Below are 26544 nucleotides of genomic sequence, written 5' to 3' on the forward strand. Positions count from 1 at the left end.
GCTTCTGCCTTGATGACAATGGACTAAAACTTGGAACCTGTAAGCCAGCCCCAGTTAAATGTCTTTTATAAAACTTGCCTTGATCGTGGTGTCTGTTCACAGCAGTAAAACCCTGAGACAGTCACCAATGTCTTATTCTTCCTCATATTAGCTTTAGGTCTTGTTTCTCGTCTGAGTCTTAAAATCTGATTGCTAAAATGTGGTCAATAACCTGTTACAACTCTGAATGGCATGGAGTAAAGGCAGCAGACTTAGAGGAAATTATTATTCTCTCAATAGTGAAAACTCTTAACTTATAGCATGGTTTATTTTTATATGTATGTAATTTAATTCATGATTTTTTTAATTTACAAGCTTTGACCTGCTCTTACCAGATTCATCACTGGATTGTTGCAATTTTATGGTATTTCTTTTAAATTTTCACCTTCTAATTGCTCTGATTGAATTGGTTTTATAGCTGGCAATCTTGGGTGACTCAAGAAGAAGACTTAGTAGGGTTTTTTTTTGGCTATTTATCTGTTAACTTTGTGTTCTAGTGCAAATCTAGTAACAATTAAAAGGATCGTCAAACTAATAATAGCCCTAAATAAAATAGAATATCAAATATAAAGAGCAATAACCACGTATAGAAGTACAATATAACATCTGAGGAGGAGGCCTGTGCTAAGACAGTATCTAGCCAACCTCAGTAGTGTGCATCTGTAATTCCGGTACTCAAGAGGAAGAGGCAGGAGGATCAGCAGATGAAGATCATTCTCAACTCCATAGTAAGCTTGATGTCAGCCTGGTAACCATGGGAACCTGTCTTCAAGAAATTAGAAATAAAATAAAATACGCCATCCATGTCATATGGAGAGGGCATGGATGGCTGACTCTGCATAGGTAGGAAAGTCACTGTGGAGCCATGCAAACGGAACTTTCTGGAAGTTTCACCTCTTGGCTGCCAGGAACAGCTTCTGGGAAGGATATTCTTAGCCTAGAGAAGTTCCACTAGGAAATGGCTAGTGGCTTTTACAGGAGCTGTTAGTGAGCTGGCCATTGCTGGCCAGGATTTACTGCTGGAGCTGAGTGTGGCAGAAGCCACCCTAGACTGGCAGAAGCCGGTCTGGGCTGAACAAGCGACCAGGCTCTTCTTTTCCCATCTCCCGTGTCTCTCTTTCACATTCTGAACACATGGAACACATACCTTCACCAGCTGATGCTATCAGTTTTGAGGCAATTTCTCTTCGTTATGAGCATTGTTTCATTGATAACGTAGGGTGAATGAAATATATTTGAATTTCACCCTGAGGTGAATTAATTAATATTCTTATGAGTAGTCTTGAACTTTGTTGCAGACTGTGGCTAAGCTACTTGGAAATGGTAGGATCCTTGCAAAGGAGTTGCATGGGTAAAATGGGGCAACAGCAGTTTCCAGTCTGAGGCTAATTATCTCCTTTAAACTAACCAAGGCCTTCCAAGTATTTGGCAAAGACTTCATGGATGATATGGTTTTTCAGCCTGATTGGTGGCCCTGTGGGAACAAAGGAAACTAGTTCTTCATATTCTCTCACCAGGGCCCTTCTTTGTTGCTTCTGGTAGATTCTGTCCATGAGTTTGGTCAACATGGTCCTCATCTGGACTCCTAAAGCGGCAAGTTCATACCCTGTGCACTCTCGCACCTTTTCCCTGAGAACTAGCTGCCCTCAGCACCTGATATTTATCTCTCAGTCTCAGATGCTCTTGTGCTCTTTCTGGGTTTCCAGGCTGCAGCACAGCCTGGAAAAACCTTTTTCTACTCTGTTTGGGATTCTCTGTCCCAATGGCATGAACTGGGTAACTCAAAGGAAATGCAGATTCCACCAGAACGACTGCTCAGTGGTTAAGAACACTTCCACTGCTGGTGGGGCTGTAAGATGGTACAACCACTCTGGAAATCAGTCTGGCGGTTCCTCAGAAAACTGGGCACCTCACTTCCAGAAGATCCTGCTATACCACTCCTGGGCATATACCCAGAGGATTCCCCAGCATGTAATAAGGATACGTGCTCCACTATGTTCATAGCAGCCCTATTTATAATAGCCAGAAGCTGGAAAGAACCCAGGTATCCCTCAACAGAAGAATGGATGCAAAAAATGTGGTGTATCTACACAATGGAGTACTATTCAGCCATTAGAAACAATGAATTCATGAAATTCTTAGGCAAATGGATGGAGCTGGAGAACATCATCCTAAGTGAGGTAACCCAGTCTCAAAAGATCAATCATGGTATACACTCACTAATAAGTGGATATTAGCCTGGAAAACTGGAATACCCAAAACATAATCCACACATCAAATGAGGTACAAGAAGAATGGAGGAGTAGCTCCTGGTTCTGGAAAGACTCAGTGTAGCAGTATAAGGCAAAACCAGAACAGGGAAGTAGGAAAGGGTGAGTGGGAGAACAGGGGGAGGAAAGGGGGCTTATGTGACTTTCAGGGAGTGGGGGCCCAGAAAAGGGGAAATCATTTGAAATATAAATAAAAAATATATCGAAGAAAATTAAAAAAAGAAAAAGAAAAAAAAAGAATACTTGCTGTTTTTGCCTGGGGACTGATGTTGGCTTTGACTCACCCATATGGGGTAGATCACAGCTGCCTGTAAGTGCAGCCCCAGGGGACCCAATGCCCTCTTCTGGCTTCTGTGTGCAACACACACACACACACACACACACACACACACACACATTGTGGGGGAGAAAAAAGGGGAAAACATACGCATGTACACATAATAAATGTATACACAATTGTATGCACATGCATACATATAAAATAATTGTAATTTATGTGTTATAATACAGTGTAAAAATGAAAATTGTGTGTTAAGAGTTCTGAAGTCATTAAGCAGTCTATCAGGTGTCAGAAGGTTTGGTGTCCTGGGAGGGATTTCTTTTTCTGCTTCAGATATCACCTTGTTCCCCCTTGCCTCAGTCCCTTGGGTCTTTTTCATGAGGACACAGATTCCATTCATGAAGGCATAGCTTTCAGCTCTGATCTCACCTCGAAATGATTATATTAAAGATTAACATAAGAATTCTGGGGAAACATAAACATTAGACCATAATGTGTCCTCCGGACCACAGGTTAAAGTATTTTTAAGAAGGACCTTACTAATTCCTATGTCTCTAGAATCACTTTCCTAGTTAACAGTTGTCAAAAGATTCTCAGCAACCCTTGTTCTTTCTATCTTTCCTAATTTTGTTCTTATTTTTCTAAGGAGTGGATAAACTAAATCCCTGTTACCATAATCTGGGGATTTGGAAACTTCCTTAAGAACTTTTTCTCCTAGAAATTAAGGCATAAACAGAGATTTTATAAAAGGCTGTTAGTCTCAAACATTTTGCCCAGTCTAGTGGAAAAACTAAAATTTCCTAACCTTTAGGAAAAGACATTTATACCAACAAATAACAATTTTCTCAAGTGAATGAATATGATTTTTTAAATATTTTATTGCACCTTTCACATGTTCATTTACCCACTGGGATTTGGAGAAAATTTAGTGTATATGAATACATACTAGTCTAAACAATTGAAGTTCTGTGTTATAATTCTAGGTGTGATACTAATTATCAATATGACAAATAAATAGACTCAACATCTCTCTATGGGTTGGCATCTTCTGGGATTTTCCATTATAGTAACACTAGCAGTTCATACATAATATCATCCAAATTTCCAAATGTGGAACACTAAAGGATTCAGAGCATCAGGCTGAGTATGGTCCCTTCACTCCCCAGATGCATGTATTTAAGAGAAATTTGACTTCATGGATTTTTACATTCCTCATGAAAAGTCTGAGAAAATACTAAATACATCACTGAACAGGTTGATATTTATGATACAGGGATTGCTGTCAGAACAATAAGGATTCTAGGTTCATGATCTTTCATTCAAAGAATTGAAAAAGTACACACAAGCAATGAAGCAGCGTGGGATTTTATTAAAAAACAAAGGGAAAGTTCAGAGGACATGGCAGGCCATGGAGGGCCTGATCAAGATTTGCTTAAGAGCCCTCGTAATTGTTCAGGGCCTCCTTTTCTAGGTCCAGTAAAGGGAGAAATTGATTATTTGGGGGGGGGTAGGGTGGTTTCCTGCTTTAATTGATAGACATGGGCTATGAAAGCTGTTCACAGTTCCTGACCTTTCTCATGATGTATTAGATTTTAATTGTTTTCATATCCAACCATTTCAAAGCACAAGGTAAGAAATATTTTTGTTAAGGTCTCAGTCAGAAGATGAATTGTAACTCACTGTACATGTACCCAAAGCCGGTACAGAATGGATTGGTCAATGCTTCTATTTCTAAGATATGCTCTAGACCATCACAAACAGCAGTTGTCAGGGAGCTATTAGTAGTTATTAAGGTAAATATATACATACATACATACATATATATATACACATACATATATATACACACATACATACATACATATATATATATATACACATACATATATATACACACATACATACATATATATATATACATACATATATATACACATACATACATACATATATATGCATACATACATATATATACACACATACATACATACATATATATATATATAAAAGACTGTTTGACCGGTGTTGCAGGGGAGGCTTTTGTAGCTCACTGCAGGAGGAAGTCCTAGTTAGGAAAGCTCTCCTTATACCTGTCATCTGCCAAGAGGCCAGGTGATGTTACATTTACTAATGTCTTCTCAGCAAGGAAATGCAATGTTTTAATGTTCATCGATAAAATACAAGACATGTAACACTCCATCCAGGATTGAAGAAATTGGATGCAATAATTATGGAAACAAGAAGCATCTCTATAGGTACCAGATCTAAAAGAAACGGAGACTACACAGAATGACAATGTGGTGTAACTCTAATGAAGACTCCTGTTCGTGCTCTCTTTAGCTGTCATAATGTGTTTATCAGGATTATCGGGTCAAGCTATGCACAGCAGCAAAGTAAACCATAATGAGTCCAGCTGGAAAGGATTTTGTCTGTTTGACAGTAATAGGCCATTACAAAATTGCTCTAGCAAGGCAATTTTGTATGATGTAAAAATTTTGGTGAGCTCAAAACTGTCCTGACCTCTTCACCCCCAATTTGTGTGTTTGGACAGTGTCACCCATTTATATTCATGTATCCTTTCATTCTACATGAGAAGGGTTTCTCACAGTCAGAGCACTGTGCTCAGTGCTAGACCTGGAGAGGGAGAAGACAAGAGAATTCTGAGCATGGGAAGACAAGTTCTGAGAAGGAGAGAGGGCAGTTAATAAAATATTGACAAGAACAGCCATAGAATGTTCAGTTGTCTAAGACTGGGAAAGGAAACAGCATGCTGGGGAAATGGTCCACAAAGTATAAGTTCATGTGCATAACAAGAAAGGTTTTTAGTATTCTTGTATATCATTAAAAAGAAATGAAATGTTTCATTGGGAAAAAGACTGAAACAGATGATCATAGTATTTTTCTAAAAGATACTGGATTTCTATAACCATAACTGTAGTACCCTGGACCTGTTTAACTTGTGCTGAAGTATCAGGTACACATCTTTAAGTAGCATCTCTTTTATATTTTATATGTACATATATTACATTTATATTATACATATTTTACATATATTTATAGTATACCATATTATATTATATAGTCATATGTATAGTTACACATTACATATTTTATATTTTATTACACATATTTTATATATATTATACATGTATATTTGTATATATGCATAATATGTTTACATATTTTATATAAATTATACATATTTTACATATATGAAAATATATATGTTATACATATATATTACAGAATATTTTACACAGAAAATATTCTGTGTAAAGGAGAGAGTGGTAAAAATTTTGTACACACTAATTTGAGCATCGCTCATTGACAGTTATGAGATAGGTTTTCCAGACCCCTCCCCTAAGATACTCAAATCAGCTATGGTGGTGCATGCATTTTTAGTCCAAGCACTTGGGATCAGAAGCAGGGGGATCTTTGTGAGTTTTGAGGTCAGCCTCAACAAAGTGAGTATCAAACACACTAGGGTTACATCGTGAAACCTAGTCTCAAAAAGAAGAGAAGAATTTTGCCCCAGGTCAAAGATTCATTCTTACTTTCTGCAAATATAAAATGGTATATACTCACAATAATAAAAGTATTCTATGAAAATATCTTTTCACTAACTTTTTGAGGATCAGTAGGTACTGTTTATACTATTAAACATCTCCTTCAACTTTCAACAGCTTCTCTCATCTTAATTTTCAACTCATGATCTGACCTCGTGTTTCACCACATATGGGAGTTCTTCTGACTTCCCACAATTCATTCTGTACACTGGCCTGTGTCTGTCTCCATGTTCTCATTCTGTTACAGCCTTCAAAGGGCTATCACAACAAAGCATCACAGACTGGATGTTGTCTGAGACAACAGCAAAGTTTGTCCCCACATACCTGAAACTAGAGTTCAAGGTGAAGTTAGCACGTTTGATGTCTTCTGGCAATCCTCTTCTTGGCATGCAGATAACATCTCTCATTGTGTATTTATATGACGGTGGCCCTCTCTGTGCATTTGTAGTTGGATATCTCTTTTGTAAAATAAAAGCTTTGGTTATTTTATGTGAACATGGAATCACTGCCACTTACCCTCACTTGACACCGTTTACCACCTCTTTGAAGACCCCCTTCTCTAAAAGCAGTGACATTAAAACGTGCTTGTGGTTAAGATATCAGTGTCAGTATTAAGATTGACCATACAGCTCTGCCTGCACCTCAGCATTGAGAATGGCCTTGTTCTTGTGTAAAGACAATCTCTCTGTATGCATACTCAATCCCATGTCTTCTTCTACCTCTTCTTCTTCTCCCCCTCCTCCTTGTTCATCTTCATCCTTCTTGTTCATCTTCATCCTTCTTGTTCATTTTTCTTCTTCTTCTTCTTCTTCTTCTTCTTCTTCTTCTTCTTCTTCTTCTTCTTCTTCTTCTTCTTCTTCTTCTTCTTCTTTTTCTTTTTATTCTTCTTCTCCTTCTTCTTCTTTAGAACTCAGTTACCAGAATGATGATCTCTTATTCTCTACCACTGTCAACATGGTGTCTTACGGGGCAAGCCTGTTCTTCTCAGAGATCAATCTTACGTGTTCATAGCCACACTCATCTGAGATCTTGTAGTAGTAAGTGGCACCATTACTAACTCAGGATGTATATGTCTTTCCCCCTTCCTTGTTTCCTTACTCCCCATCTAACACTCAACAAGTTTTGATATATTACAAATATTCACCATTCTTTTCCTTTCTTCTACTACTGATATCACCCTAGATGGGGTCACCTTCAGTCAAGGACTACAGCAAGATTCTCTGGCCCTTCTGTAGCTACCCTTCTCTTAGATACTCTACCTAACAGTCAGAGCAAACATTTACCCTTTTTTGAGGGATCTAATAACAAACTCAGAAAAATTTTGCTATATATCAATAAATGTTTGGAAAATATTCAAAACAAACTGGCACATTCCAGCGCTTCTGCAGTCAACTCTCTGCCAGAAACCTGGCTAGCCATGCACTTGTGGAACTAATTCAGATCTCCAAAATCCCTCTACCAATCTTGCTAGGTTCCCACTGGAGGGTCACTGCCATGCCCATCCCATGCTTCAATACCCTCATGGCCTTTGTGGTGTACATCAGGCAAACCCACACTTTGCTTCTGTACTTTTCTCTCTGAAACCCAGCCAAGTCGCAGAGAGAAGAAAAACACCATACAAACTTGGTTCAAAAACAATGGCAACTCAATCTCTGGGTGCAACAACTAGAATCCTAATCTTGAAAGCCATATTAAATCTAATTTCTCTGGTGGTGAATCCTAGTGGATTCTCTATAAGCCAGAAGAAACTAATAGCTATATCTTGTCCTCACACTATCTCCGTCCAAAGGCTCTAACTCTCTCTTCCTCCATCCAACCTGGAAGCACCACCTACTTGCCCAGTGATTGGTTTCTTTATTCATTGGGGATTGGTTCACAAGAAGTCACCTGGGTATGTGACTCACTCCTTGTTCACAGCCCCTTCCAGGAGAGGGAATTAGCATCAAAATGCAAATAGCACCAGGCCAATCCACAACAAATAAATTCTATTTAACTTTACCTATGTTATCAGTTGCTAATATTTTATCAATTTCATATATTTTTCAGTCCTGGGAATCAGACCCATGCCTATGAGACAGACTCTGCACCATGTCTTCTTCTCAGGGCTTCTTATAGATACTTCATTGTCAGTTCCCTAAGAACATGGATATTTTCATGAATTATTCCTGTACAATGATCAAACTTAGGACTTTAATATACAACAATACTGATCCTACCTTACCTTATAGCTTCCAGTTTCTCAATGATATTCTTTAGAGGAGTCTCATATCTCTTAATCAAAAGTCCAGTATCCAATCACAGAAGTTATGCTGGATCTTTGTATCCAGAATAATTTCTTAGCCTTTCCTTGTCTTTTATGATTCTGACATTCTGAAACACCATATGTCATTTGTTTTTGAAGAATTTGGATTAATTAGTCTTCTCTCATAAGTAGATATAAGTTATGTATTATTAGCATATCTGAGGCATTTATGAACCATATATATTATCATGATATATTGCTATACATACACATCATATATATATATATATATATATATATATATATATATATATATATATATATATACACATATGTGTATCTGTCTGTCACATTATCTCCTTAATTTTCTTCTCCACAGTCTCTTCTATGTGTCCCAACTATTCTACATCTTCTGACTTTGAAGTCCTAAGTGAGGGTTCTGTTACCTACCTCCAAGTTCCTGCTTGAATATTCTCTCAGAGCAATATATACTAATCACATTATCATCGCTATATTCAAAAGTTACATTCTCTGACATCACTTAGTTCCTTGGTTTCCTATATAATGCTTCTGATGTTTGAAATGATTAAATTCATGCATCCCTTAAGTTCTCCTTTACCTATCCCACACAAAACAAACTTCTTGGGGGGAAACTTCTTGGGAACATTGATTTCAGTTTTACTCACTTCTGAATTTTTAGCATCTATGATATAGAAAGAAAAATCCTAGTTATGATGCCATATTTCAACAAAGCTGGATAGCACATCATTAAAATGCGTATCTATAGAGTGAGCATATCTATATAATATGTTTAATCCCTTTGGTTAGGTTATAGACACGCCTGTAGTATATGCCTTTTATCCCAAACAGTGAAGGTAAAGTTGGTTTGTAGAAGGAAGCAACCATATTTGAAAGAGACTTCTAATTCAGGGACAGACTAAGTGATGTATCATAGAAAGATTTGACAGAATGAGTCAGAGATAGGATATGCCCAGCTCTATAGATGCGCCCTTCAATGATTTGTTAACTTAAGTTTTGCAGAGACAGGTTGAAGAGAGAACAAGCTAGACACAGGTGAAGATAGAATGAGACAGAATAGAATTAGAATTAGAAGGGGGCAGAAGATTAGAAGATTGCCAGAGTTAGAGACCAAACAGAGAAAAAGTCAAAGGCCAAGAGAGAAGTCAGACTGAATCAGTTACCTTGGAAAGGAGTTTGAGCCAGAACAGCTGAGTTGAATCAGCCAGTCAGAGTTCAGAAAGAACTAGAAAGGGTGAGCTTGTTCAGCAGTAAGTCTCAGAGGCTGAAAACATCCTAAGCCTAGATAAGATTGTACAGAGGCTAAAAGCTTCCAGGGATGGGCCTAGCTTAGGAGACTGAGGCAGTAAGCCTCAGAGACAATTGCTACAAGACAATAAAGGTTGTGCATGCATCAGCATTCAGGGGTGGAGTATACTTCAGGTATCAGTGTGACAACAACCATAGATCCATGTAATGTGAAGTTTTTTTTCCCAAAAGTCCCTGAGTAAAATACATGACTCAGACCTATTTTGTACCAGCTAGACACTTGGCCATCCTGTAAGAGGGTCATTTTCTTACTAGTCAAGGACCATTATAGACAAATGGTATTTAATATCTTCACTTGTGCAATCCCAATAACTATTTTAGTCATGTGACTTGGAAATAAAGGAATATGTCTTTCTCATGATCAATGTAAACTTAAGCATAAAAATTTAAAGACTGGAACATTCCTTCCCAAGGTTAAGATTGGATCTTCTCAAGTAATTTCAAGGCCAAAATGACATCCTTGGATGTATAAAGCTACATGGTAGGAACTTGACATTAGCCAAGGACAAGCCATGGCTTCAGACAGGAATCTGATGTTAAGGCATAATAGGGAAGTAGGTTACAGCAGGAATTCTTATCCTAGGGTGGAGAAGCTCAGAGTGAAGGTTAAGTTCATTGTTCCTCCAGGTCTATGAATTCCTGAATTAAGCAGGTGAATTAATTCTGCTGGAACTCAGCCCAGAGTCTTGTAAAATATCATCCTGGCCTTCCTTCTTTTCGCCCCTTCCCCATCTATCCCTAAGCTTCTGTTCCAGCAACCCAGTTCATAGTAGCTTCAGGCAACCATGGAATACAACACTTGGAGACTTAGGTATTTAACAGAAATGACCAACCTCTGTTCATAAGAAAATATATAAATTGAGATTATTCTTGAAACAATCAGTTAGTACAATACTGTCACTTTTAGCCATTAGAAAACATCAGGCTTCACACATATGAAAACATAAATTTAAAATTTATATAATTTTACTAATTTTGTAGAAAATTTTCAATGGGTTCTTTAAAATGTTCATTTAGAGCAAAGGAAATTGAAGAGAAATTCATTTAAAATTTCAAAAACAGATTTTAAGTTTGCTGGTATAGCTCAGCATTAGAGAGCTTGACTAGCTTCCAAAAAACTTGAGTTTGATTTTCAGCACTGTCTCCTCCCACAAATGCACTTTAATTAAGATTATTTCCTATTCTTTCACTCATTTGCTAAAATTGACATCTAACTTCAACAATGCTCTGGGGTTCTTCAGAACATTTTATTATTTGTAATTGTTACAAATTACTACCTCTAAAGGGAATCAAACTAAGTCATTACCTAAAGATCCTAGGTACAGCTTTGCAATTATTTACTCTCAGCTGGATCTGAAAAGATAACATGAGATGGATTTTTTAAAAGGAGAACACATGATGTTAAGTATGCCTTTAGAGTTTTAAATGTGTGTGTGTGTGTGTGTGTGTGTGTGTGTGTGTGTGTGCAGGTGCATGTGTGTTCATGTGCATATAAAGGAAAGAGGAAACTTTGCCTTTTATTTTTTGGCTACTATTCATATTGTATTTTTGAGACAAGGTCTTTCGCTAGCCTGGCACTCGCAAAATAAGACAGACTGGCTAGCCTCCTGGCCTCAGATAGCCTCCAATATCCACTTCCCCAGACAGTGGCTGTGGCTTCTGTTGCTGATGCTGCCACCACTACTTCTTCTTCTTCTTCTTCTTCTTCTTCTTCTTCTTCTTCTTCTTCTTCTTCTTCTTCTTCTTCTTCTTCTTCTTCTTCTTCTCCTCCTCCTCCTCCTCCTCCTCCTCCTCCTCCTCCTCCTCCTCCTCCTCCTCCTCCTCCTCCTCCTCCTCCTCCTCCTCCTTCTTCTTCTTCTTCTTCTTCTTCTTCTTCTTCTTCTTCTTCTTCTTCTTCTTCTTCTTCTTCTTCTTCTTCTTCTTCTTCTTCCTCTTCTTCCTTTTCCTCCTCCTTCTCCTTCTCCCCTCCTTCTTCTCCTCCTCCTTTTCCTTCTCCCCTCTTTCTCCTCCTCCTCCTCATTGTCCTTCTCCTTCTCCCCCTCCCCTCTTCTTCCTTCTCCTCCTTTTTTTCTCCTCCCCTTTCTTGTCTTCCTCCTCCTAAGTCAAGGATTTCATTTGCCCCCATTGCCAACTTATGTCCTATTTGCCATTTTTTATTGTATCTAGGTCCCTAATTTATGGTACAAAGCAAAATATTTACTATGTAGCCATGGTGTGAATGAGAAATGCCCCTCAAAAGCTCATGCTTCTCCTGCATGGTTCCATGGTTGTGCCATGTAAACTGGTTCTGGGAACTTTAGAAAAGTGGGTATAATTGGAAGAAGCTACTCACTGGGGATGTGACTTGGAATGTCATCCATCCCTATCAGTCCTGTCCTTACTCTGAAACAGTGCTAAGAGGAAAACTCATAGCCCTAAGTGCCTCCAAAAAGAAAATGCAGAGAGCATACACTAACAGCTTAATGACACACCTGAAAGCCCTGGAACAAAAAGAAGCTATTTCACCCAGGAGGAGTAGAAGGCAGGAAATCATCAAACTCAGGGCCGAAATCAATCAAGTAGAAACAAAGACAACGATACAAAGAATCAACAAAACCAGGAGCTGGTTCTTTGAGAAAATCAACAAGATAGATAAACCCTTAGCCAGACTAACCAAAGGGCACAAAGACAGTATCCAGATTAACAAACTTAGAAATGAAAGCGGAGATATAACAACAGAAACTGAGGAAATTCAAAAAAAATCATTAGATCCTACTACAAAAGCCTATACTCAACACAACTGGAGAATCTGGAGGAAATGGACAGTTTCCTAGACAGATATCCGACACCAAAACTAAATCAGGATCAAATAGATCAACTAAACAGTACCATAACACCTGAAGAAATAAAAAGGGCCATAGAAAGTCTCCCAACCAAAAAAACCACAAGACCAGATGGCTTCAGTGCAGAATTCTATCAGACCTTCATAGAAGACCTAACACCAATACTCTTCAGACTATTCCACAAAATAGAAACAGAAGGAACTCTACCCAACTCATTCTATGAAGCCACAATTACGCTGATACCAAAACCACACAAAGATCCAACAAAGAAAGAGAACTTCAGGCCAATTTCTCTTATGAATATTGATGCAAAAATACTTAATAAAATTCTTGGCAACCGAATCCAAGAACACATCAAAACGATCATCCACCATGATCAAGTAGGCTTCATCCCAGGGATACAGGGATGGTTCAATATAAGGAAATCCATCAATGCTATCCACTACATAAACAAACTCAAAGAAAAAAACCATATGATCATCTCATTAGATGCAGAAAAAGCATTTGACGAAATTCAGCATCCTTTCATGCTAAAAGTCTTGGAAAGAACAGGAATTCAAGGCCCATACTTAAACATCGTTAAAGCAATATACAGCAAACCGGTAGCCAACATCAAACTAAACAGAGAGAAACTTGAAGCAATCCCACTAAAATCAGGGACTAGACAAGGTGGTCCTCTCTCTCCATATCTTTTTCATATAGTACTTGAAATTCTAGCTACAACAATTAACATAAAGAGGTCAAGGGGATACAAATTGGCAAGGAAGAAGTCAAATTATCACTATTTGCAGATGACATGATAGTCTATTTAAGTGACCCGAAAACCTCCACCAGAGAACTCCTACAGCTGATAAACAACTTCAGCAAAGTGGCTGGTAATAAAATCAACTCAAGCAAATCAGTTGCCTTCCTATACTCAAAGGATAAGCAGGTTGAGGAAGAAGTTAGGGAAATGACACCCTTCACAATAGCCACAAACAATATAAAGTATCTTGGTGTGACTCTAACCAAACAAGTGAAAGATCTATATGACAAGAACTTCAGGTCTCTGAAGAAGGAAATTGGAGAAGACCTCAGAAAATGGAGAAATCTGCCAGGCTCGTGGATCGGCAGGATTAATATAGTTAAAATGGCCATCTTGCCAAAAAGCAATCTACAGATTCAATGCAATACCCATCAAAATCCCAACTCAGTTCTTCACAGAGTTAGAAAAAGCAACTCTCAAATTCATCTGGAATAACAAAAAACCCAGGCTAGCTAAACTATTCTCAACAACAAAAGAAATTCTGGGGGAATCAGTATCCCTGACTTCAAGCAATACTACAGAGCAATCGTATTAAAAACTGCATGATATTGGCACAGTGACAGACAAGTGGACCAATGGAATAGAATTGAAGATCCAGAAATGAACCCATACACCTATGGCCACTTGATCTTCAACAAAGGAGCCAAAAACATCCAGTGGAAAAAAGATAGCCTTTTCAACAAATGGTGCTGGTTCAATTGGAGGTCAGCATGCAGAAGAATGCAAATTGATCCATTCTTATCTCCATGTACTAAACTTCACTCCAAGTGGATCAAGGACCTCCAAGTAAAACCAGACACACTGAAACTAATAGAAAAGAAACTGGGGAAGACCCTAGAGGATATGGGCACGGGGGGGAAAAGTTCCTGAACAGATCACAAATATCTTATGCTCTAAGATCAAGAATTGACAAATGGGACCTCATAAAATTACAAAGTTTCTGTAAGGCAAAGGACACTGTTAAAAGGACAAAACGGCAACCATCAAATTGGGAAAAGATATTCACCAATTCTACATCTGATAGAGGGCTAATATCCAATATATACAAAGAACTCAAGAAGTTGGACCCCAGGGAACCAAATAACCCTATTAAAAATGGGGTACAGATCTAAACAAAGAATTTTCGCCTGAAGAAATTCGGATGGCCAAGAGGCACCTTAAGAAATGCTCAACATCATTAGTCATTAGGGAAATGCAGATCAAAACAACCCTGAGATTTCACCTTACACCAGTCAGAATGGCTAAGGTCAAAAACTCAGGAGACAGCAGGTGTTGGCGAGGATGTGGAGAAAGAGGAACACTCCTTCACTGCTGGTGGGGCTGTAAGATGGTACAACCACTTTGGAAATCAGTCTGGCAGTTCCTCAGAAAACTGGACATGACACTTCTGGAGGACCCTGCTATACCTCTCCTGGGCATATACCCAAAGGATTCCCCGGCATGCAATAAAGACACATGCTCCATTATATTCATAGCAGCCTTATTTATAATAGCCAGAAGCTGGAAAGAACCCAGATGCCCCTCAAAGGAGGAATGGATACAGAAAATGTGGTATATTACACAACTCAGCAATTAGAAACAATGAATTCACAAAAATTTTAAGCAAATGGTTTGATCTGGAAAATATCATCCTAAGTGAGGTAACCCAGTCACAAAAGAATACACATGGAATGCAATCTCTGATAAGTGGATATTAATTAGCCAGAAGCCCTGAATAACCAAGGCACAAATCGCATAACAAATGACTCCCATGAAGAAGTATGGAGAAGGTCCTGATCCTGGAAAGGATTGATCTAGCATTGGAGGGGAATATAAGGACAGAGAAAAAGGAGGGAGGTAATAGGAGAATGGATGGAGAGAAGAAGGTTTATGGGACATATGGGGGGGGGATCCGGGAAAGGGGAAATCATTTGGAATGTAAACAAAGAATATAGAAAATAAAAATATTTTAAAAAAAGAAAGAAAATTAGAAGAAATCCAAGTATTCAAATCTTCAGCAGCGACAGTAAAGACTTAAGTCAAGCATCCTGTATTCGTGATCATCATTACGGTTTGAATATGAGATGGTCTCCATTGGTTTATATGCTGAATGTTTGGTCTTGCGTGGTGGTGCCATTTTGGGATGCTCTGGGAATATTAGAAGACAAGACATGGGAGAACAGAAAGGTTTTAAATTTTCAGTTTGCTTAGAAAAGCTGGGGAAAGTTAGGGCTAAGGAAACCCTGGCTTCTAAAGAGATGGCTTCTGTTTAATAGATTCCAGGCTCTTTGTAGTCACACCATAGGGAACAACACACTCTTAAGGTATCTAGGGAAGTAATCACACACTGTCAATTGTAGGTTGAGTGCAAGAAAGAGGAGTTTTATTGGAAGGGGTTTCCTGAGAAGAGAGTACTTTCTTGTCACCTGTGCACAAGGGAAGCCAAGTCAATTGTGTTTCTATGATGCTTTTTACCATGGTCAGCTGCCAAAGAATCCAGAGGCAGCTTCAGTCACAATGCAAGGCAAGAAACTACGGGTCAAGCTGGCAGCAGACCTTGGCATGGTCCACATGAAGGCTGTGTAGACATGCAGAGTTACAAGGCCATGGTGACTTGTACCCACATTTCAACAGAAGGCTTGGGAGTCCAGGCTATGTTTAATGGGGATTGGAGTCCTTGGAAGCAGCTCTGGAGAAGGCGGTGTGTGAAGCTGTGAAGATGAAGCTTAAGCTACGATGGGGATACCAGGAACACGGAATGCCTGCCAAGAAAAGCTGAAGACAGTGAGTGGAGACACGCCAAGACAGAGAACATATGGAAAACAAATAGCAAGGCCATAGGGGTGGGGCCAGCCACACCCATTTCAGCCCATAGCATGACACCACTGCACCCAGCTGCAGGACATGTAGGTACAGGACCTCACGTTTGTCTCCCTGTGTATTTCAGTCTTGGGGTGATCCAATCCTTCTTTGCAATTGTCCTGTTCCTTCCTCTTAGAGCTGGAATATTTGCTGGGTGCCTTTGATGTGTTTTACAGGGCCTTACAGCAAAGAGCCTTGAGGGAGGCTGAAGTTAGACTTTTAAGCAATGCTAGAACTAGTAAAGACTTTAGGGACTCCTGGAGGTACACTAAATGGATTTCATGCTATAGAGTAGCCATGAACCTTTGGGGGTCCAATGTTGTTTTGAAAATGAAATGTCTGTCCTGTGCTTGAGTATTTTATAATGGGTATGTAGTTGGAGATATTTGGGGTCATGTTATGAAAACTCCAGAAAGTGGGGCCTAAGTGGAGGAAATAGATGACTAGGACAGGACTCTAGGTTATGAGTACTTGCCAATCCCTTCTTCATTCTGATTCTTGCCTACCATGAAGTAAATAGCTTCCTCTCCCATATGCTCCTGCAATTAGCATGACTTACCTCACCACTGCCAAGACTCAGGCAAGCAGAAGATGGGTGAAAAATCCTCTCCTGAGCCCTAGGCAAAAAATAAATCTTTTCTCCATTACCTTGTTCTCCCCTGTTTGTAGCCATAGTGACATGGACTAAAACAAATATATCTGTAATTCCAATGTAGTTAGTACATGTCATGATGTCACAACCCAGCTGTGTGTTACATGGTTTGCCCATGTAGAGAGAGAAGACTGCTGGCCAGGAATCCCATTATCCTCTAAAATCAAAGTAAACATGGAAACCCAAGGACAGCTCTACATAAGACTATAATATGTCTACAAATATGATTTGGTGACCATTCACCATAGGTCTCCATTGTAATATACACTTTCAGAGATTACATACCATGGAGTGCCACCATGCCCATCTTCAACAACAAAAAAAACAAAGACTTGGGCTGGAGCAGACAGGTAGGGGAAACATAGGCATCTTGCCTGTGGTGCAGTTAGAAGATTATTCTCAGACACTCCTTCCAAAATCATCTTCAATCCAAAAGCTACATTTCTTCTTGAATATATTATCTGCTGGCTTCAGTATAAAATGCTACTTGTGATGGTAGAAAGGTGCTTTGTCTGAACATTGATTCTACTTGAGATTCCATATATCGGCATTCTGTTCTTAGTTTTCTGTTATGGAAAAGCTCTATAAGGCTTTACATTGTATCTACTTGTTCTTTGGCTACAGCTGACGTTTTTATAATGAGCTGGTCATGCAACACATGTGTTGTTTGATGCTATTGTTCTCATAATTTCTGTATGTATAATGTTTACAGTAAATACTTATAATTGTTAACCCACTTGTGTGCAGAATTCTCCCATCTCTTATTCCACTTTCAGATTTGGTTTTCAACTCATGCCTTCCTTATTGCATAACTTTGTATCACAAAATTGGCTTTATCGTCAGATCTATGCCAATGAAAACATACAGAGGAAATGAACTGACAGCCTCATCCTCATCAGCTGGCTTCTGGAGACGTCCACACACTTAACCAAATTCCGTTCTAGAGTTGTAGGAACTGTGGCCTTATGAAATATTAATAGGTAAAAACCCTGCCAGCTACACATCTGTAACAATTTGTTATTTTCCCAGTGGGACTTGAATTATGTCTTGCATGCCCTTCCCAGGGAAGAATTTTACTATATTCTCCACTTTCTGATTATGACCAAGAAAATTTGGAAAGAAGAAAAGTTGCTATTTTGGTGGTGGTGGAGGCTATATTTGGAGAGGAAGCGTGTGTTCTATTTGAGGCTAATTTTGGAGATGATTGCAGTGGAAAGGCAGGATAACTAAGCAGGAGGCCATTAAGCACAGGGAGTTGAAAATATAACTTTTTACCTGTAAGTACCCAAACTAATTTCAATCATGGAAGATTCACCTGTGGCCCTTTAAAGGGTCTGTAGATTCCGCATTAGGCAAAATAATCCATCAGTTTATCTTGACCTTCTTTTAGTTAAAATACCAAAGTTGGAAGTCTTTTTAACACTATTCTTGCTTTGAAGAAAATGAAATGTTATGAGTTGATAAATGTCCAGTGGCTTAGTGCCAGAAGAAAGAGTCACTCAACTGCTGAGAACTGTAAGGACAGGCTGGCAGCTATTGACCATAGCATATAAATGTTATGGTCTCCACTGGAAAATAACAAATGCTTGTCAGACTCTTATGTGTCTCCCCAATGAGGACTCAAGCTATAGGAACAGAACTTTACTTCAGAGAAGACGAACACGATGTTCACGTTCAGTGTGTGAGAGATGAGGAAACGTTCTCTGATAGGGTGCATGATGGACTGTGGGATATGCTGGCAACATGTTGATTGTGGGATTTTCCACAGTAGACGGCAAACCTTTTGCACCAAATTAGCAACATTAAAAAATTAAAAGCCATACATTTGCATTGCAGAAACATAGAAAAGATATATAATAAAAACAGAAAATTTAAAAAATAGAAATTATTTTTAAAAATGCACTCACAATTCCAATGTGTAAGGAAATGAGTATACTTCACCACATAAGCCTCCAGGAACTTTGAAATATATTAATGTATAGTTCTATTCCTTAAAGGACTCTATCTTGCTGGGACCATAAACCATAAACCAAAATAAAATCTTTATCCCTTTAGTTGCCTTTGTATTTTTCAGAGCAGCAGAATACACACACACATACACACACACACACACACACACACTGTTTTAGTTACTTTATGTATGATATATATCAGATATTTGCATATAGTTTAAATTTCATATATACAAAACTTTAGCACAAAAGTCTCTGAGTATTATATACTCCATTGTTCATTGTGCATATCATATTATCCTTATTTTTCATCTATTGTTGGGCTCTTAGATGATTCTGTATCTTGGCAACTGTGACCAGCACTGCCATGAACATCAGAACGTAGTAATCTCTCTGATATGCTGATGTCATCTCCTTTAGATTGTGTCTATTAGAAAGATTTCTGGATGCGGTCGATTATTTTTAATTTCTTGAGTCTTGCTATTCCTGCAATTGCTGTACTGAATAACATCCCAATGGGCACTATACAAGTTTCCTTTTTCAACATCTTCACAAATGCTTATTTTGTGCTTCATCTCACAAGTCTGAGATGATATATTATGGTTTTAATTTGCACTTCTCTGGATGGTCAATGATGGTGCATGTCTATTTCACATAAACCTTTGGCTGTTTCTGTAACTTCCTGCTCAGATCTTTTGCCTATTGTAAATCAGGTTATCTCTTTTCTCATTGTTGGACTGGACCCTTTATATTACTTGGATAGTAACCTTGCATGAAATGTACAGTTTGTGAATGTCTTCTCACATTCTTTTTTTTTTAAAGATTTATTTATTTATTATATGTAAGTACACTGTAGCTGTCTTCAGACACTACAGAAGAGGGAGTAAGATCTCATTACAGATGGTTGTGAGCCACCATGTGGTTGCTGGGATTTGAACTCAGGACCTTTGGAAGAACAGTCAGCGCTCTTACCCGCTGAGCCATCTCACCAGCCCCATCTTTTCACATTCTATATGCATTTGTCTCCTCGTTTCTTTGCCATTCAGAAGTTTCTCATTTTATTAAATCTCATTTATCATTGCTTTTGTCTTCTGTATTTTTGGGCTTGTATGGAAAATTTAAAAAAGTAATTGTATAACTATTGTCAGGAACTTTATATTCTATGTTCTGTTTTCATCTAAAATCATTATGGTTTTACACCTCAGATATGAGTATTTGGTCTATTTTGAGTTGAATTTACTATGATGCATGAAATAAGAACTTAATTTTATTTTTCCGAATGTAGGTAGCCACTGTTTTTAGAATTTTTTTCATTAATTTATTTATTCATTTTAGGTCCTGATCACAGCCCCCTTTCTCTGTCCCCTTCTCAAATAACCTCTTCCCCATCCTCACACCCCTTTTCCTTTGAGAAGGGAAAGGACCCCCACACTGGGTATTAATCTACCTTGGCATGTCAAGTCACTACATAACTAGGTTCATTCTCTCGCACTGGGGCCAGACAAGGCAACCCAGCTAGAAGAAAGGGATCCACAGGCAGGCAGCAGATTTAAGGAAGCCCCCACTACAGTTGTTGGGGACCCGCATGAAGACCAAGCTGCACATCTGCTACATTTGTGGGGAGCCTAGATCCAACCCACGCTTGCTTTTTGATTTGTGGTTCAGTATCTGGGAGCTCCCAAGGGTAGCAGGATAGTTAATCCTGTTGGTCTTCTTGTGGAGTCCCTATCTCATTAGATTCCATCAAGCTTACAATAAGTTGTGCATGAAAACTTAAAAAAAATCATTAAAAATATCCTTATGGTTTTTGGAGCCTTATACAAGAACTTTAAGACAAAAGTTAGGGCTGATGGCATATAGACATAATGTCAGCTCTTGTTCCAAGCCTTACTGGCCTGTGCAGTGAGATATTGTCACAAAAAGAAATGAAAAAAAAAAACTTGAGCATTTCACTCATGGAAGTATTATTTTCTCTAAGTATATTCTCCATCGGTTCATTAACACTCTGTTAAGGGTTCCTATTCTGTCTGTCTGTCTGTCTGTCTGTCTGTCTGTCTGTCTCTGTCTTTCTGTGTGTGTGTGTGTGTGTGTGTGTGTGTGTGTGTGTGGTGTGTGTTCACATATAGGTGCTTAATTTAATTAAAAACTTAACATGTTGACTAGGATATTAAAGTGTTTTGATTTTGCCTAAAGTGTGAGTGAATTGCATCTATGTGTATGCATATATACATATGTGTGCACCTGTGGAGACCAGGGAACCATGTCAGACATATTCCTCAACCACTTGACACCTATTTTTTGAGACAAAATCTCTCATTGAGCCCAAAGTTTGCTGATTTAGTTAGAATGACTGGCCAGCTAGCTCCAGGTGTCCTCTGTCTCTGCCTCCCTAGCGCTGTGCAGACAATCACTCATCGTCCTACTTTCTAAGTCAGTGCTGGGACCCACACTCAGGTCCTACTACTGAGCCAACCTTGAATTCTGAGTGAGGCATTCCTTAGATCTAGATATGTAGCTAGATTGAATGTGTTCCTCATGTTCAGAACATCAGCTTTTTATTCCTTGTCCCTCAGGAGGGGTCACTAATGAGTTGCCTTCCCATAATTCCTATTGTCTGCCCCCCTCTACCTCTCTCTCTCTCCCAGGTTTCTTTCATTTGGCGTATCTTACTTTCACTAATCACCCTTTCAAGACATATCTCAACTACTGTGGAAGCCCAGTTGATGAGGTCTTTTCTAGGTTTTCCATTTTAATCAACCTGAAGCACTGCTAGTGCCTTTACTTTGAATGAAGAGAGGACTGGCTTCTGGTCTCATTCCCCTAAGTGGCTTTTTTCTTTCATTCTTTATTTAGACTTTTTTCTCCCAATGTGGCAAGTTCTGTAAACTCTTTAATAATGCACCTGGGATGCTCAGGGCCCAGCTCAAAGATCATGTGTTGTAGTAAATATTTAGTCTCAATCAGGGGTTTCTACCCCACCTTAGATCATTCAGTTGCCAGACAGGAACACAAAACTTTTATATTTATAATAAGCCTTAGACAGCACTAGACCTGGGCAGATACCTATGCTATTATATCTACTATATATAATATCTGTATGCTATTACATCTACTTCCCTGTAAATATCCCCAAGATAGAACTTGCCGTGTTCCACCTGGGCTGCTCTTACTCCGGCTGGCCAGCCCTCAGGCTAGTTCACACAATCCTTACCCCATGACATCTTCTCTCTCCACCTTCCCTGTCTCCTCCTCAAGTGTTCTGCATCAGACCCCAAGTCGGGGAACCGAAGCACCCCGCCTACCTCCCTTCTGCCCAGCTATAGGCTATAAACATCTTCATTCAACCAATAGTTTTAAACTATGGAGCAAGGTTATATAGCATCACTTGGTGAGGCTCTCCTCATCTCTAGGGCAACCAGACCTTGGGGGACTGGTGTTTAGCATTGCAATACATGGCAAAGGCAAAGCCTCACCGATCATGGCTCCTTCCTGCCTCAGCTACAGGGATTCTCCCTGGAATCAGCATGAGTATGTTTGCTGTCTCCTCTTCTCAGCCATCTACACCCTCATTATTCTAATTTATGTTTCGACTCTGATGACACCTGGCGCCCGCATCAGTCACCATAGACTTTTCTTTTAGCCTTGCCTAACCTGTCACTTAGCCCACTTGTTCATTGTCAGCTATAAAACCTTCCATTGCTAAACTACGCCTTTTCTCTCTCCCAAGGCCACATTATTTCCTCTCCATTTCTGACCTCCATTCCTGGGTCTTCCTTTAATTCCACTGCTATCTTATAGAAGAACTACTTCATAATCTTAACTCCTTGAGGGTTTGATTTTTATTCCTTCAAATTCTTATTCCTTGTCTGGTGTTATCTCATTTCCCTGTGTACTCTGTATAGTTTTCTATGAGCTCATCTTTGGACTAAGTGTATGTGTTTGTATCTGTATTTTGTTTGGAATCACACATACTTAAATGGAAGAATTTTCCAGTGTTAGGTCCTACATTGGCACATACAGAAGACATTATTCAGTGTGATCTTTCACCTTTCATATCAATGAAATTGTCATGAGTTGAAGTATTACCTCCAGGAAGTTGTGATCCCTGGCACATGTGTGTGTATACACACACACACACACACACACATATGACCTAATACAGAAATAGGTTCTTTGCAGATGTGAGCAAGTTAATATAAATCTTATTCAGTATGGATGAGCCCTGATGCAGTGATTTTATATGAAATTCATAGAGGAACGTAGACAGAATTATGCATTCTAGCTAGTCCATATAAAAGACACACAATCTAGGTATTTTATTTATAATCCTAGATTGTAAAGCCTAGATTGGGCAGGTTTGGAGCTATTCCAAATTATTCCCCAGTCATAATGTCCCTTGTTACTGCTGTTTTGCTCTTTTTTCTGGCCACATGCTCATGTCCATCCCCTCTCCCTCTCATGGCAGCCTCCTGCACCTTCCTGTTCTTTCTTCTCTCTTCTCTGCCTGCAACCCTCTGTCAGTCAATCCTCAAGTCCCACTGTTCTCCCTCCACTGCCCAATGACAGGCACTAGTCTTTTATTGACCAGTTAAATTGGGAGCAAGATTTGGTAGCATCGCTTGGTGTACATGAGGATCTCTCATCAGAGGCAACCAGATGTTTAGAGCCAGTATTTAGCATGAGAATACAAGTCAGACCAACCCACTGTGGAGAGGCAGCTTCCCCCCCACCCCCCAGAGCCTGGGAAGGAGCCAACCCTCCTAAGATCTGGATTTCAGAACTATCTTTTCTGGAACTGTTACATAATAAGTCTGGGTGATCTCAAACTAAGTGTTTTGTTAGAGAGAGTGCCCTATAAAAGTAATATGGTCTTGGGGACTAGGGGTTTACTGGGAGGAAGCCTGTCCTCACTTTTCAGTTTTTAGAGGTGTTTTTCCAGTCTTGGCCCCTTCAGCACAGGATTATTCTTATTGATTTCCCTTTACACTCACACTTCACTCTTGAAACTGGAGGCCCTTTCTGCTCTCACATACATGTTTTTCATTATTCTAATTTTAAGTATTTTGAAACCGTACTCAACTATAACTAAAGGAAACATGTATGACGCCTAACATCTAACCCATGCCTAACATCTTTATATCAGGCAAAACCTTTTGGATTGTACTATTATCAAACCAGTGGCTTCAATGAACCCCCAAAGAATGTCAACAGATAACACCTGAAGCCTAGAGAAGAGACTTGCTGATTTCCCACTAAGCCACCGTCCAACGTCCCTGCTAATGTATTTAAAATATGTCTTGATTCATATCCGCCTTTCGTTCTTTAACCACTGTTCCACTGTTTCCACACCATAATATGCTATTTGAGGCTACTTAATTCATGTTTCCAGGCAAGGATTTCTCATGTGTGCCTCAAGAATACTCTATCTTATTCCATTTGAGACAAAGACTATGACTTGATCTGGCACCCAATGTGCCATTTTCACCTGAAGACTTACCTGAAGCAGCAGCAGATACCAGCATGGGCCACCGTGCCCCTCTCCTTGGGTAGAGAACTGGGTCCTCTGGAGATATCGGTTCTTCCTTTGGCTTGATCGATGGATAATCCATTGATTTATTCTGCGCTCATAATTGAGTAGCCTATTATTATGTTTCCAGAAAATCGAGATGTCACTTCAATTCACTTGGTCTGTCTTTGGTGCATTTGTCTGTTGGCCAGATGTCTATCTTTTACTCCTATCATATCCCCTTCTTAGGGTTTTACTGCTGGGAGGAGACACCATGACCAAGGCAACTCTTGGAAGGACAACATTTAATTGGGGCTGGCTTACAGGTTCAGAGGTTCAGTCTATTATCATCAAGGCAGGGACATGGCAGCATCCAGGTAGGCTTGGTACAGGAGGACCTGAGAGTTCTACATCTTCCTCTGAAGGTTGCTAGCAGAATACTACTTTGGAGGCAGCTTGGATGAGGGTCTTATTTCCCACACCCACAGTGACACACCTACTCCAACAAGGCCACATCTTCTAATAGTGCCACTCCCTGGACCAAGCATAAATAAATCATCACACCTCCAGTATCTATTTCTGGAGTGTGTGTGTGTGTGTGTGTGTGTGTGTGTGTGTGTGTGTGTGTGTGTAAAGCTTGCTGCTTACCGAAACCTGGCTCTTTGAAATTTCTATGAGTGAATACTAATAAAAATGCTGAAGGTAAGAGGCACTTGTTCCTGAAGGGGCTCTAGCCAACACAAGCATGGCAAACATGGCTCTGGCAAGCCTTTCTCTTCTGCCTCATTACTTCTGCCTTGCTAAAGACCATTAGATTACATTCCTAAAGCTAGGCCCCAAGGTCTATTCCCTTATTAGGACCTATCCTCCTCCTGAGGCTGACTACCAAGGTCCAACTATGGAAATCCAGCAATCAAATGTTCCCCTTTGGCTCACCCTATTAACATGCCCAATCAAAATGAACCAACTCACCCTGACATGGGGTTGCCCCTCTTACCTTTATAAACCACCATTTTTCTATGGGTCACAGCTGTCTCCTCTCAATCCAGAGGCAGTCCTTTGTCCTGCTCTGTGACAAATATCCCTTCACTCTCTTCCTTGTTCCCTCCCTTCCCCCTTTCCTCCATCCTCTATCTCTTGTCTTTGTCTTTTTTTTCATGCCCTTTGTCTCTCTGGGGCAAATAAATCTCCTTTGTGCTGAGAACTTGGTTTGGGGGTCTTAAACTAATACCAATGCTTTCAATTCCCAGTAGCCTAAAAGGACAAAGGTATTGGGGCTTCACCCCAGGATGTTCAACAGCTTCATAAGGAAGTCTGACCATGTATACCACCCCTAGGTTGAAAGCAATTTTATTGGCTTGGATGGAAGACATATAAGGGTGGTAACTTATTGTCTCAACCCCCCTCACATTCTGAAGATACTCAGGATAAACCCAAGATAGTCAGAGGAGCCAACTTGAGGTGATATTTGAGGGAACTGTCCCCACAATCAGTCCACAAATGCCACAAGCTACACCGGAAGTGTTTAGATGTTCGGGAGAAAATCGGAAACAGCAAGTCACATAAGACATATTGAAGGAAACACGGAAAAAAAAAGAATAAAAAGAAAAGTTCCATTTGGTATTGAGGTGATTTTTCAGTTTGATTATTAGAATGGCTGAAAAAGTAACTGAACACTGCGCAACCCACAAACAATGGGTAAACTTAACAAAGAAATTGAAGAAAAAGAACAGTATTTTGCCTTACTTTTGAGTACACATGGATTAATTATCAATCATGAAGCCTGAAATTGGCTCAGGTTTTGTTGTTTATTGAAGGAGGGCTTTGCTGTTGTGTTGTTTCAAAAATGACTGGTTGAATTCCCTATGAATTTCTATTCATTTGTGTCTTCCTAAGAAGGGCCTTGCTCATTCTATGTGTCATGGAGGGCTTGGTGAATTTTTTAAACACTCATTAAATGTTAACATCGACAAGACTATCAAGAAAATATCTTATACAAGACTGGAGGAAGTACATACAGGCAAGAATAGGCCAGCAGTGAGTGGGCAGGTGTGCATCTTTCCCAAACTCGTGATTGCAGAAGGGGATTATTTTCTCCATATCTTTAATTCTTTCTGGATCAAAGGATCAAAGGATGAAAGATTTCAAAACAGATTTTTTTTTGTTTTTATTTTTTCGAGACAGGGTTTCTCTGTGTAGCCCTGGCTGTCCTGGAACTCACT

This window comes from Apodemus sylvaticus, chromosome 23, assembly GCF_947179515.1.
Source record: "Apodemus sylvaticus chromosome 23, mApoSyl1.1, whole genome shotgun sequence".
NCBI lineage: Eukaryota > Metazoa > Chordata > Mammalia > Rodentia > Muridae > Apodemus > Apodemus sylvaticus.